The sequence below is a fragment of the Micrasema longulum genome, unplaced genomic scaffold (genome assembly GCF_059751315.1).
Source record: "Micrasema longulum isolate JH-2025_06_02 unplaced genomic scaffold, ASM5975131v1 h1tg000266l, whole genome shotgun sequence".
Taxonomy (NCBI): Eukaryota; Metazoa; Arthropoda; class Insecta; order Trichoptera; family Brachycentridae; genus Micrasema; species Micrasema longulum.
In genome coordinates this window covers 133816-147631 of record NW_028277470.1, presented here as the reverse complement: position 1 = coordinate 147631, position 13816 = coordinate 133816, and the positions used below count along the sequence as shown (strand labels likewise).

General features: G+C 30.6%; 1 protein-coding gene across 1 annotated transcript in view; it reads right to left on the bottom strand.

The window, feature by feature from the left end:
* The window catches only part of LOC148283047 (uncharacterized), a 210704-nt gene extending 197679 nt beyond the window's left edge, over positions 1–13025 (bottom strand). The window contains exon 1 of the mRNA XM_088224136.1: positions 12712–13025. The gene's annotated coding sequence lies outside the window, so the exon portion shown is untranslated. The remainder of the gene's footprint in view (positions 1–12711) is intronic.
* Positions 13026–13816: the final 791 nt, after the last annotated feature.

Here is a 13816-nt window from a genome sequence, read left to right as displayed (position 1 = left end):
CTAGGGACTCTATCTTCATATTTAAATCAGTCACTAATTTAAGTCCACTAATTTAATACATATTTTTTTTTTTAAAAACGGACAAACGTTTCATCTTAAAGGGAACTTGCTCTTAGTACATCGTTTGATAATATCGTAACATGGCGAAAAAAAATTCAGATTTTAGTTTAAAAAATAAAATAAATTCGGACACTCAAATGAGAGTTTGATTTTTATATTAAGATTAAATTTAATTGTTGAACTTTCTTAGACTAAAATGATTAAAAAGTGATTGTAGAACCTTTCATTTTTTACGTGTTTAATACGTTTCCTTTTGGTGCAAGCGCATGGTGCAGAGACGTGGGTAAATTAAAATACCAGTTAAAGAATTATACACATAAATACAACAAAAATGTATTCTGGTACCTTCGTATTAACGACTGTGTTTATCAATGAGAAAGAAAAAGTAGCGATGTTTTGAAATGTGTTTTTTTATCCCAAGTAGTGATTTTTATTAAAAAGACAAAACTTTTTTTACATTTAGGTTACTTATGAGGTTTTATGAGAAAAAAAAACATTTTAAATCTTTAATGCCAATCCCTGAGATATTTTGTAACTCAGTCAATTGTATTAAAAAAAAATGTTACAAAAGTAAGTATCTACTTATCAAATGTTAAAAGCCGAGATTTCATTGAAACCGCTAACTACATAAATAGTTTATTGCATGTTGATAATGCGTTATAAACGACTCCATTATTTATTATTATGCCACAAACCCCGACTTCTATTGCCGAGTGTTAAAATTTTTACATGATATTGGACCGCCGCCGTTAAAAGCTCGAAATTGAAAGTGATGCATTATAAAGCGTCATAAATATGCGCAAGTGAGAAAAAACGAGCCAAGTCATAAACAAACATAAATGTTTAATAGACCTAAAGGCTGACTTGTCCGTGTGTTTACAGCTAGACTCTAATTGTGCTCTAAAATGTTGGGCAGGTCAGGAAGCTATCGGTCGCTTCATGAATGAAACTCGTAATTTGAATAAACACAACGTACTACTAACAGTTATACGACATAGCAGTCCAATTAACTTATCTTTTATTGACTGTACGCAAATAATAATAAAAACGAGAGAAAAATTCTACCGTAAAATGTCGTGTTTACCGAACCATTTAGATGCGCGAAGGTGTTTGTTCTATCAAATGGGAGCCAGGTACTCGCAGCCGAAACAAAATTTATGACATCAATCGCAATATTTATATCGGTTATTCACCGATCTACGAATGTTTCGATAAAGTTAATCGCCTTTAAAATGCTAAATTGGTTTCCAATTTTCGCCTATGTTAAAAATATTAAACATGCGGTAGTGTTATTCTCTCCATAATCACTCAATTTAACGATCAATAACTTGAAGGTACTCGTACCTGCTTCAAATTAACCTAGCGTTTTATACTTACACGCAGGGCCGGTTTTAGCACTACCAGTGCCCTGGACGGGATTTCTACGCCCGCCCCTATCTTCCACCCCTTTAAACCCTGGTTTATAATTAAATAACCATTTGTTAAAAAAATATGTAAGTTTATGTTTTCCGCAATTTCGTTTTCGATTGACAAAGATGCCAAGTTTGTCAATCTAGGTTGAGATATTGTCGATAGTAGATAAGTTTTTATCAGTTTACGTAGTTTAAGCTTAGAAAAACTAATTTCCCCACTAGCAACCGTTAAAGGTAAAGTAATCAATATTCGCAACGCTATCCATACATTTGGATACAGCTCTTGTAAGTTAGGATCTTTGATAAAATTTAAAACAATGACAGGATTAACCACATTCTGACAGGCAAAAATTATTTCAGACTAATGAGTTCATCACACAACATACAAGTATCTATATCGGATTTAGAATATACTGTTAATTTCAATTGGAAATTACCACAGAGTTTGAGAAGGTCTGGTTTTTCCGGAATCTTTTTTATAGTGGACATAAAAGACCGAGATTTCGAGAACTTATTTAACTTTTCAAATCTTTCATTGGGTGAAATCAAGGTAGTGTCCAAAAGGCTGTAGAAAAAATCAACTTTAAATTTATTTTTTGGCTAAGTTGTAGGCTCATCGCGGGCCAATATAACGAGTTTGTCGCTAGATTTACGACTAAATTGGACTGGCTCGATGAACGAGAATATTAAATGGGGCGCCTGCAACGCTCCTTTATATCTGGCGCCCTGGGCGATCGCCCAACTGCGCCCTACCCTAACGCCGCTACTGCTTACACGTAAGTATTACGTGTTTCGGACTCGCTTCTATTAAACTAAACGTCCCACATAAAACGCTGAAGAAATATACCAATACTGAATAAATTGATTTAATAAGTAATTGCCAGATCATGGACTGATTAATATGAATGGCCAAGTTAAAAAAACACTGGACAGTGAATGATTGCCATCTAAGGACCCAACGGTGAGAACACGAACTCAAGACGTTAAATTTAAATATATTGATTAAAAGTCTATTATTTTTATTCACATATGAAGTAATTATTTTTTCTGCATTTACCCAATGCCATTTTAGTTGTTTTAACAAAATGGCTGTATCAATATATTTGCAAAACTATAAATTTACATTCGTCCACCTCGTTGTCTAATGCCCAGCGCGTTTGCCTACCATGCAAGAGATCTTAAGTTAAATTTCCAACAGGTTGACATAAAATATTTATCTAAAAAAGTGTTTTTACACAAGGATATCTCATAGTCCCTGGACTGTAACCTGAAGCTTAACATTGATAAAAATATCATCAAGATACGCAGCTGTTGGAGTACTACGCATTTTTTGGTACGGAAATAGTGTATTGTAGAACTTATAAATATAAAAGTACATAAACTTATTGGGCCTTACTTATAAACCTGCTAAAAAGTTACACCTCGGCATAGTGGCAGAATAAGGATGAGAATTCTATCCTTCGTCACCATTCTTACTTTCTCAATTATATTTTTTTCATACAGTTTACCGACAGAACTCAGGAGGCCGATTGCCCCATAGTTTCCACATTCCGCACGAGATCCGTTTCCCTTATATAAAGGCATGACAACTGCCCTCCTCCAATTCAAAGGCGCATGCCCTTCTTCTAGGCAGAGATTGAAAAGTCAGTGCAGCCATGTGCCCACGATCTGGCCACCACTCTAAGTAGAAAAAGGATGGTATTCCCATCCTAATTTTACCACTATGCTTAGACATAACTTCATAGCAGGTTTAAAAGTAAGGGCCATTTTTTAATACAGTGCAATAATTTTTCTAATTATAAATTCAACCGATTGAAATTTTAACATACCTACTAAAAAAATACACAGACATAAATAAATTAAGGTAACCTTCTGTTAACCTTTCATAATTAGTATGTTCTAACTTGTCCTCAAGATTATTCAAGTTGTTAAATAATTACTGTGCCTAAATAAATCGGTAGTTTTTTTTTCTTTTTTCTTTTTTCGTTCCAAATAGGAAATGTTTGTTTGATCGCGTGAGCTTGTGGTCGTAACCGTATAAATGGGTAATATCTGACGCTCGGGGGCGATATTTGTACGAAACAGAACCGTTTTAAGTGAAATGATCTAATAAAGTGGGCAGTTACTAGTCACACGCCGTTACCGGTTCAAGATGATACTTTGTACAATTTACAGCCAATAACGTGGGAATGTTATACAAAACACCCAATATAACCAGCCATAACGGCCCTGTGCGGTGTTCAGAAATAGCCCGACGAAACTCCTAAGGCTGAAAGCGTTTTTATTTTAAACAAAACGAAATAAGTATTAAAATAAGATAATAAAAAGTACAGTCAGGAATACAATATATTTAAGAAAGAAGTAAAAAAATACAATTCTTAATTCTTCTTTATGTAACACTGATTGAAAACATCGTTTATATTTTTTTTGTTATTTACATACGTTATTTTAAAAATATTATTGATTAAAATAAAATAATCCATTGTAAGTCAAAAATACTACATAATGGACTTAAACACTACAACGACCTACCTTACTACTTAAAAACTTTTAATGGAGACAAATTTAAAATCAATCTGAAAAAGCACATGATGACTGAACTAACTAGACTAGACGAGACATAAAATGACTAGACAATATTAAATTTCTAATGTAATCCTAACGGGTTTTTTAAAATTGTAAATAAATATTTTTAAAAAAGACGTCACTCCCCATTATGTACACAAGAATTGTTTATTTCTTTTACGTAATGGGAAACGTTAATGTAAATATATGTATTTGATTATTGTAAAAAATTGTATTTAGTTGTAATATTGTATTTTAATTTATTTATTAATAAATGAATAAGTTTTGAAATGGCTAAAATATGTTCGTCCCACCAACAAGAATTTCAAATTCGTTCCCAGTTAAAATACTTATAATTATACAAACTTTCTTAAATCTGGGTGTAATTTATTTAAAACTTATTATGGTGTAAAAAAGCTGCCTTAGGCAAAAAATCTGACAGAAAATTTTATGTACTTTGCGTTGTTTGTTACGTTGAAATTTAAGACTAGACAAACTTTGTGAGCCCCTTGTATATATGAAACATCGTCGAATTACAAACATATATTGAATAATTAGGGTATTATAAAATTAATTACAAATCTGGAAATGATGTAAGAGGAGAAAATTTGTAAATAAGTAGGTAGGAAGTTTTTAAATCATTAATATGGCGCTAAGGTATTAACAACATTTACTCATTGAGAACATAACATTTTTTAAAAAGTATTGATAATCAACATTAAAAAGTATTGATATTCAAAATCTAAATCGAGTCTCTTTGTAAAAAACAAATAAATCCTACTTAACTCAAATTGTAAGATGCTTATATTCTTCGGCATGGGTTTTGCTAGTGAGGATTACATTGTTATTAAATTATACTTTATAACGTGTTCTTGTGAAATAAATATTCAAATAACAATAAACAGTAAGGATATTTCATTAGTTATAAAAATTAATACATAACCTAAAGGATAACGTACTTTGTTTCTAAAAATTGTATTGTTAAATAGTGGAAAATCATTACTATTAGTACTCTGATACTTTGTTGTGGAGCGCGAGAGTAATGGAGATGAGGAGTTGAAGTAACTGCACTTGAACTACATGCTGGAGCTGAGTGACTGTCTGACCTTTACTGGACTGTACTGGCTGCAATGAACTGGACTGGGCGTTGACTGCGCCCTGTGGTCTCTTTATAAACCACGTTCCTTTGTTCTTCATATCCCCATGGAAGGGACAATGTTAATGTACTGCAGAACGTTGATCCCGTGTTTCGCAGAATGTAATGCATTGAATTCAATAAAAAACGCTGAGTTTCTTCTTGGAGTCATGACTCTATATTTCAGGTGAACATATTTAGCGATCATGGACTATGAACCCCACCTTTGTGTTGTACCGATTGGCACAACTCATTAACAGATACGCTGCAATCATTTAACCAATGTAGTGCCCCCCCAGACATCACCAAGTGCGGATAATGAAATAAAGATTTTAATTTGATATATTTAAGTATACAAGATCATTTTTTTTTTAATAAGATAATATTTGGCAATCAACTACAAAAGCTTTATTTTTATTCCTTCGTGATAGCATAAGATGGACTAAAATAATAAAAAAATACACAGGTAGATAATATTCGAATAGACGAAGTGCTACAATTAGCGAGAACTTACTTATCAGTGACTAGAGTGACAAGAACGAACTGCCTACTAAAATGTATTTTATGGTGGCAATTAAAAATAACGATACCTACTGCTAACAGTTCTATCATAAAATATACGTAATGTTTGCAAACACGTTTTCTTTATTCATCCACGAAATAATATATTTCATCATATCCATTAGTATCTTTTGTGGAAAAACTTTGAGGAATTTACAATACAATAGATAGATAATATATTCATTTCCTATTTGCTCAAACTAAAAAAATAGAGATACCTACCTCAAAGTACGTCAAAAATTATTACAACATGATACAGTGTAAGTACCTATACCTATATTGAATTATTTCATATGTCGTAAGTAAATACTTATAATATATTTTTATTTTTCCTTGCTGCTGAAGAATAGAGAAATTTAACTTTTTTTACAGTACTAAACTAATAAGGGTTTATAAAATACCGACTAGGAAAAAAAAAAAATTTGTACTTATAGTAGAATAATTTTTTTTTCTAAATTCGTAATTTTGAATGCCCACGAAAAAGGTTCATTGCATTTGCCACGCCCCTTATAACATTTGTTTAAATTTTGAACTTTGTGACCGTTTGAATTTAAATAGAACACCATCGTAAATCTTGACGCCACAATTGTCAAGGCCAAACATTTCGCGTTGTTTTGTAGACATATTTTTTTTAATTATGTAAGAAAACATTTCTCTATAATACTCATATTGATTTTACAAAGACTATTACTTTTTCTAGTTTCAATTCACATGTTTTTATCGTTATTCAAATTATGTGATATTGATATTTTGCGTTTCTACGTTTCCTCAATATAAATGCAAATATTCCTAAAGAATTGCACTAAAATGCCATAGACAATTTTATATGATTTAAGGTATCGTAAGAATTGGTGAATTTTTTTTCTAAAAAAACTCAATAAAATGCAAATTATACAATTATAATGTAATACGTAAATACAGTTTATTTTATCCATTACTAGATAGAAATAAAGTAGGTATCTAATCAAAAAACGACCAAACTAAAAAGATTTAATTTATTTTATTTACAACATCTATGTGTTAACAAAAATGACAATTTTTTTAATCTCAAAAACATTACCGGTTGTCACAACATTGATATAGCTTGATTATCAAAATCAACACGATCTTAATAATTTCAGATTTATTGCATATTTTTTTGAAAAATAAATTTCTGCAAGATTTTAATAAATATCGATATTTATTGTTAGTTAACTGTAACGTAATTAAAATGAAATTTTTGAATAGAGGGTAAAGCAAAGCTCCATTCAATATTTTTGATAGAATCTGGATACTTTTTTTAACAATAAATTTCTTCTAGATTTGAATGAAAATCGATTTTTAATGTTAGTTAACTTTAACGTAATTAAAATGAAATTTTTGAATAGAGGGTAAAGCAATAAAAATTAAAGTAATGAAGTGATTTCGAGAGTATTTTTTTATGTTCCCAATTAATTCGCACGCATTATTTTCAATATACCTAACAGGATAACGAAACGTCATATTTCATTTAAAGATATTAGCAGTGTCAGAAAAAATGCAGATATTAATTCTTTATTCCATAGATTTCATTTTCTTGAAAAATAAATACCCAACTACTATATATTATGGGTAGGTATATAAATTTGTTTAACTTGGCTTTGATGCAATATAAAAAGGAACCAAATTGAACATTTTATGCGAATTTGTGCTAGCTATGAAAAGATTTTTTGTTTTTTCAATGTTTTTCTTGTTCAGGTTTAATTTAACTAAATATTTATTTTTCAATGTTTTTCTTGTTCAGGTTTAATTTAACTAAATATTATAAAAGAAATTGATATGGGCACGTATTTCTTGTAAATAATTTTTGAATTCGAACCGAGTCGTGGTCTCGTGGTATTATTGTGGACTTACGCACTAAAGATCCTAGGTTTATATCCCACTCGAGCATAATTCGATTTCCATTTTTACAGCAAAAGTAATTTGCGACTTTTAGGAAATGGTCTGAAAATTTAAATATTTGAGTAAACAATAAGAACTTAAATATTTCTCTTTTAATAATAATAATAATAATATGTTTAAAAGCCCTATGGGCGTGAAAAATTAACATATCAAGAACAAGTTACTTATATGAGCTGGTACCTAATGAATAATTACATGGAATTAATGTTTTTAATAGGTTCTTATAATCTACAAGAGAAAACCGTTTCAAGCGACACAATAAATTATTTCCTAACGTGAATTTGATAGCCAATTTCAAATTAATCATAAGTTTATATAAAATTTTATTTCCTAAAATAATATAAAATACTTAATATAAATAAAAATAAATATAAAATACTTAACAGTGTGAAATAGAATTTGAATCTTAGACGAGTGTTTTCGGCTCGATGGTTTCAGGTAAAATCCTGAAAAACGAAATCGTGTGAAGATGGGCCTTATCATAGTAAAATGGTTGGCGCATTCTCCATTGTCCTAGTATGCTTGAGGTCCAAGGTTTGATTCCTGACAACAAAGAGGTAATATATTGGGTATAAAGGTAGTTTTAGAACGCAATGTGTCATTGTTCCCGAACTAGGACCTGAAGCGTAAAAATAATCACTTTACCTTCCATGTAACATAAATGATACAGAAAGGCTGCAATGAGGATGTTCAGTTCTACGGGAAACTGGATACAAAAAAAGTTTCAAAAAAAAAAAAAAAAATTGTTTAAAACAAATATTTCAAATACAGTAGAACTCCAATTATCTGAACTCCGTCTATCCGAAACGCTAAATATCAAAATCGATTTCAGAATTTTAGAAAAAAAATGAAGACGCAAATGTACTGCGATTCACAAAATAATGATTCTGTCTACGCGATACTAATTGTCCTCCCTTCCTCCACTGTTCGTTATGATGACAGTCAAACAGCTTTTTTTGACCGAGATGTTCAACAAGCAATGACTTTAATTTACAGTACGGTACGTACATACTGTACTAATGTACAACACTTGTAACTACGCTTAACATGTAAAAGTGTTGCCTTTTTATTAAATTAATTAAAAACTCTTTTTCTTTAGAAACAGTTTTTTCTCCCATTTTCAACATACCTACATACAGTAGTTAATTAAAATAGACGCCTTTTTCGTAAAAAAACCAACCATCCGAATTTGAGATTATCAGAATGGAGACCGGTCCCAATTGATTCGGATAATTGGAGTTCTACTGTACCTATGTCCAAATGTTTGTACATAAGATAAGGTTTCACTCCATAAGAACTTATTTAATTTGAAAACCTGCCAGTGAAAGGTCGTAAGACCTGTAAACGTCTAAACTTCCAATTTCCCATTTGTAAAATGTGTTCCCTCTCTGTTGCAATAAATTAAAAATGCTAACGTTAGTCTTAGTTTTTACCATTTAAGTTTTCAAAAAAATACTTTATTTTTAAAAAAACATGTGAGATTCGGCGATGTAAACGGTAAACTATAAAATCAGCCTTTTGGAGGTGAAAATAATGGAAGTCTAAACATTTACAGGGATTATGATTTGTCATTAGCTGGTTTGAGTGGCCACTTTTCATACTGTGTAACATTTTAGCTGTGTTTAAACATCCTTGCATTTTACCTAACTCCCTTGGAAGTGAAATCCTATATTTTGTTTAAAAACATTTGGATAAACTCAAAATATTGTAAAATATAAAAGAAACATCAAACAATATGTTAAGCCACCCTCAACTGTCTTCAAAGAAAACTTTCTTATTGGCTGGTCGCCAAATTATTGGATTTACATAACAAATAATGATTTACGACGTTAACAGTCACACCTATCATGATGAGTTTTTCATTAATTTCACATTGTTCAAAAGTTAAAATGAATGTTATATTTTTTCTCACATTATAAATGGTTATAATGTTAGTCTATTTTCAGCCATCCAGTTTCCTATTTTCTCAATGCATCCATCAATAAAATTAACTAGCACACTTCTCTCGACTGGTTTACAATAATAATAAATATGTGTATCATCTGCATAACTAGATGTTATAGCTGAACTAGATGCTAGTCTGATTTTCTTTTCATCCGAACATAGATTATAGGTAATGATCATTTAATCTTTATTGTAGCCGCAAATAGTTTTATGCAAAGTAAAAAATAAAATAAAGAGATACGCCTAAAAGTGTTCAGCTAAAAGACAAATAAATACGTTTTTATGTTTAATTTCAAAATCAAACTAAATTAGCTATGATATTAATAATAATTATAAATTTTGTCATTTTTTAGCGTCTTTTTTATAAGTGATACATTTAAGGGCGCTGTAGATGTTAATCAACAAATAAGTAAGTTTCTAGATTGAAATTTATTGCAACAGAGAGGGAAAACATTTTCGAGAAGGGGTGTGGAAATTTAGACATTTACAGGGCTTATGGCCTGTGATTGGCTTGTGGAAGTGAACATTTTACACATTTTACAATCTTGTCTTGAAACATTTGAAGATACTTAAAATATTGTTGATTAAATCTCTAGTTTTTACTTTCATTATAATTGAGAGTTTTTTCTTTGAAACATTGGTTGGATTCATAATTATTTATTTAATATACGGCACAAGTGATTATAACATAATGAGTTCAGTTATACAAAAATAAAAAACAATAATAAAAGTCGGTATATTATGAACATAAAATGAGTTAACAACAGATCATTAGCATAAGTAGCTTTTGCAAATTAATCGTTAATCGTTACTATAGAACATCATAAAATATTTGTTAAGATATGGTTTGAATTCACCGCGACTCAAGTCAAAAATGTCGATATGAGAGGTACATTCATTTCCTAGTTTGTGTATACGTTGTATAGGTGAGTGACAAATATGGTTGGTTTGAGAAGGGTGATAACAATATTTAGTTTTTTGTCTAGTTCTACGTGTTGGTACGTTAACATTTTTTAAATCCAGGAGTTCGCAATAATTGAATTGAGAATTAATTATTTCATACAAAAATATTAAGTCTGTTAATGTCTTGCAATCCTCCAGAATACCTTAGGTAAATTTAAAGAATTTATTATTTCAAACTCTATTATCGACGTCCATATAATTAATATTGCTTTGTCTTATTTTGGCTGTTTGAATCGGGCAGTGGTCCCGTGGCTAGCGTTGCGGACTCACGGATCAGAGGTTTGAGGTTCGAATCCTACTCTACCCCAACTTGATTCCCATTTTCTAATAGTGAGTTATTTTTTACTCTTTAAAAATGGCTCCAATATTGAAATATTTCATTAAAAAAAACTCAAATAAAGGCCGCGCCGCGTCGGCGTCGGAATCATAAATCAATTAAATACTTCAATAACTTAGCAGATATGTACTATATATATGTGTGTGTGTATTTAAGTATAGGTATGTTTCATAATGCATCAAAATAAATAAGGTAGGTATAGATTTCTAACCGATATATAAGTATTTAATCCATATACCAAATTTAATTAGTAAAAACTATCCCATGTATATACCTATACTGTAACACGCAATCATATGTTTGAGGGGTCCCTAAATTTCGGTTTCCGGAATGGAAGGGAAGTTGCTACCTGTGGGGTGAATAAAGTTCCTTTGGAATTAATGGATGAATGAAATATTCATATTGATTTTCTATTTATTTGCTGGTTTTATTTAAAATGTTCACTTATTTGTACTTTTTTCTACAATGCACATAATATATTTTACCTTACTATTAAGGAATACCGTTATTACAGTAATTATTTAGTTTACTTACTAACCATAAGTACACACCTACCAATACCTTGTATTTAATAAAATTAAAATAAAAAGAAATGTACCTATGTTTTAGAAAAAATAATTTAACCAAATATTTCAGTTTCATAAAGGCAATATATTGGTAGTAGAATTTTATACGTAATGAATTCTCGTTTTATTTCAGTACTTAAAAATTGACGTGTATTTTATGTTATCAAGAATTTTTTAATGTGCTAATTTATTTTAACAAATCACTGTCGATAACTAAACTTTATAAATTCAAAAAAGGTGTAAGGTTCGGTACATTTTTGTTAAATAAAACAAAAATTAGCATTCATAGCACCACAACTATACTTATCTCAATTCTTTATTCTGTGGTTGAGTACTGTCTTGTTTTATTTATTTTTTTATAAATAAACGTTTAAAAGGCTTTTGTAACTTTTCAATGACATAAATAAAAAAGGGGGAATTGCAGTTTTAAACAAAATGATTGGACTAACAGAACAAAAATTAATTTGTTTGTCTTAAATATTGTTTTTTTATACCAAATTACTTTTCCTTTGAATATAGTTCCAAGTACATAAATACCTACTATTGTATTAATAATTGAATTGCTATAAGAACAGTCAAAATCATGCCGTGATTTATTTTGGTATAAAATTATTATTTGTTCTTCTAAACAAATTTATTTCAATATTATAAAACTGAAGTTTTGAAATGAAATAATTTTACCTTTACGCAGGCAAATAAAATATCTTCAAACGAGTGATTTATGTGACGGTTCAATTTAATCGTGTATTTGGTTTTTTTATCAGAATATTAATAGAACTAAATATATTGAGTTTTTCTACTGACATTTCTTGGTGGAACTGCATTTTAATTGTAATAATAAAAATACTTTATAGTTTTATTTCACTTTTATTTATAATTATTTTATAAATTTTTAACAAAGTATTTTTATTATTTTAATTAGTAGAACGGTAATCCAAGCACCATAGTTATTCAGTTCAATAAAAATGATCTGAAAAATGCACCCTAAAAAGGCAGATTGATACAATTTTTATAGATAATGCATAAACTACCAGCGTTTTACTAGAAAATAGTTTTTCTCTCATTTCCCAGTAATTTTCCTTTACTAATAATTGGTTAAGACCGATTAAATCATTACTGAGTCTGTTCAAATTGGTGTTTGTTTGTAAAACAAATGTGACACATGGACAGTATTTGTTCGTAAAATGCCTATAACACGATCACAAATAAAATAACACTGATATATTGACACTACCAATTCACACTCACCTGAACAATTTTGTGAGCGGCGTTCCTTTGAAAAGACCCACAGGTCACAGGTCTTAGGTGATCATTTTGGATTCTGTCACACGAGTCATTTTAAAGTTTAGTAAACACAGAAATTCACAAATTAATAATAGTTCGATGGTTGAACTGTCACTTGGAACTTTCACAAATGGCCGCCCGCTTTTGGGGAAACGCGGCCAGCGCCGCCGATAGCGGTGTGACGTTAACAGCGACAATTATTTTCTCCCGCGCTTTTGACTTTATCTATGGATTTCTTTATCGGCTCGCGAGAGTGCCTCGCACGACGCGCGTTCTTTGAGTTGCGGCGATGGAATGTGATGAAGTCTGGGGTCCGTCAGTTTGTTCCCCGCCCCCCTTCGCGTCTCCTTGCGCAATGGAGTCGCGCACACATAGCAATAATCACAAGCGACAGTGGTGGCGGCCATGGCAATCGATATAGGCTGATGGAAACACGAAGGAAAATTCGCAGCTCGCTTGTACGTAGGTGGGAAGTAGGAACATACCTACATTCTACAATACCTACCTACCCACCTACCCACCGGTACTGGGTGCTTACTAAGCCGAATAAGTAGATAAGGACTTCCTGATAGCCATTCAAGTTTAACACACCTGCAAACGATGACGTGGTACCTATCTATATTCACCATATTTTTTACGTGACTAAAGGTTTAACATGAGTATTTATTTTAATACCCAATGTTTAAGTCGCAACACATTAGATATAAGTTCATATAATTTATAAATTAATTCAACATTTTTTAATATCTCAAATAACTAAATTAGTAAATTTGATAAAACTACAACGATCCTAACATGTTTTTTTAAAGCAGTACTAAAAGTCCCTATCGTCGTAAATATGTGTAAAGAAAAACGAAAAATTATGCATTCGATACATTTTAAGTTTTTAAAGAATAGAGACGAGGCAAATTTTTATGAAGTCCATAAATTAATTTGTAGCAATGTATTTAAGAATGCCAAAATATTTTATTTTATTTCTACATCCCATTAAAAAATACGAGCTCAATAAGCAATTAAAATATTTTTTCTTGTTACCAGGTGCAGTTTGGATAATTAATACATGGTCAAC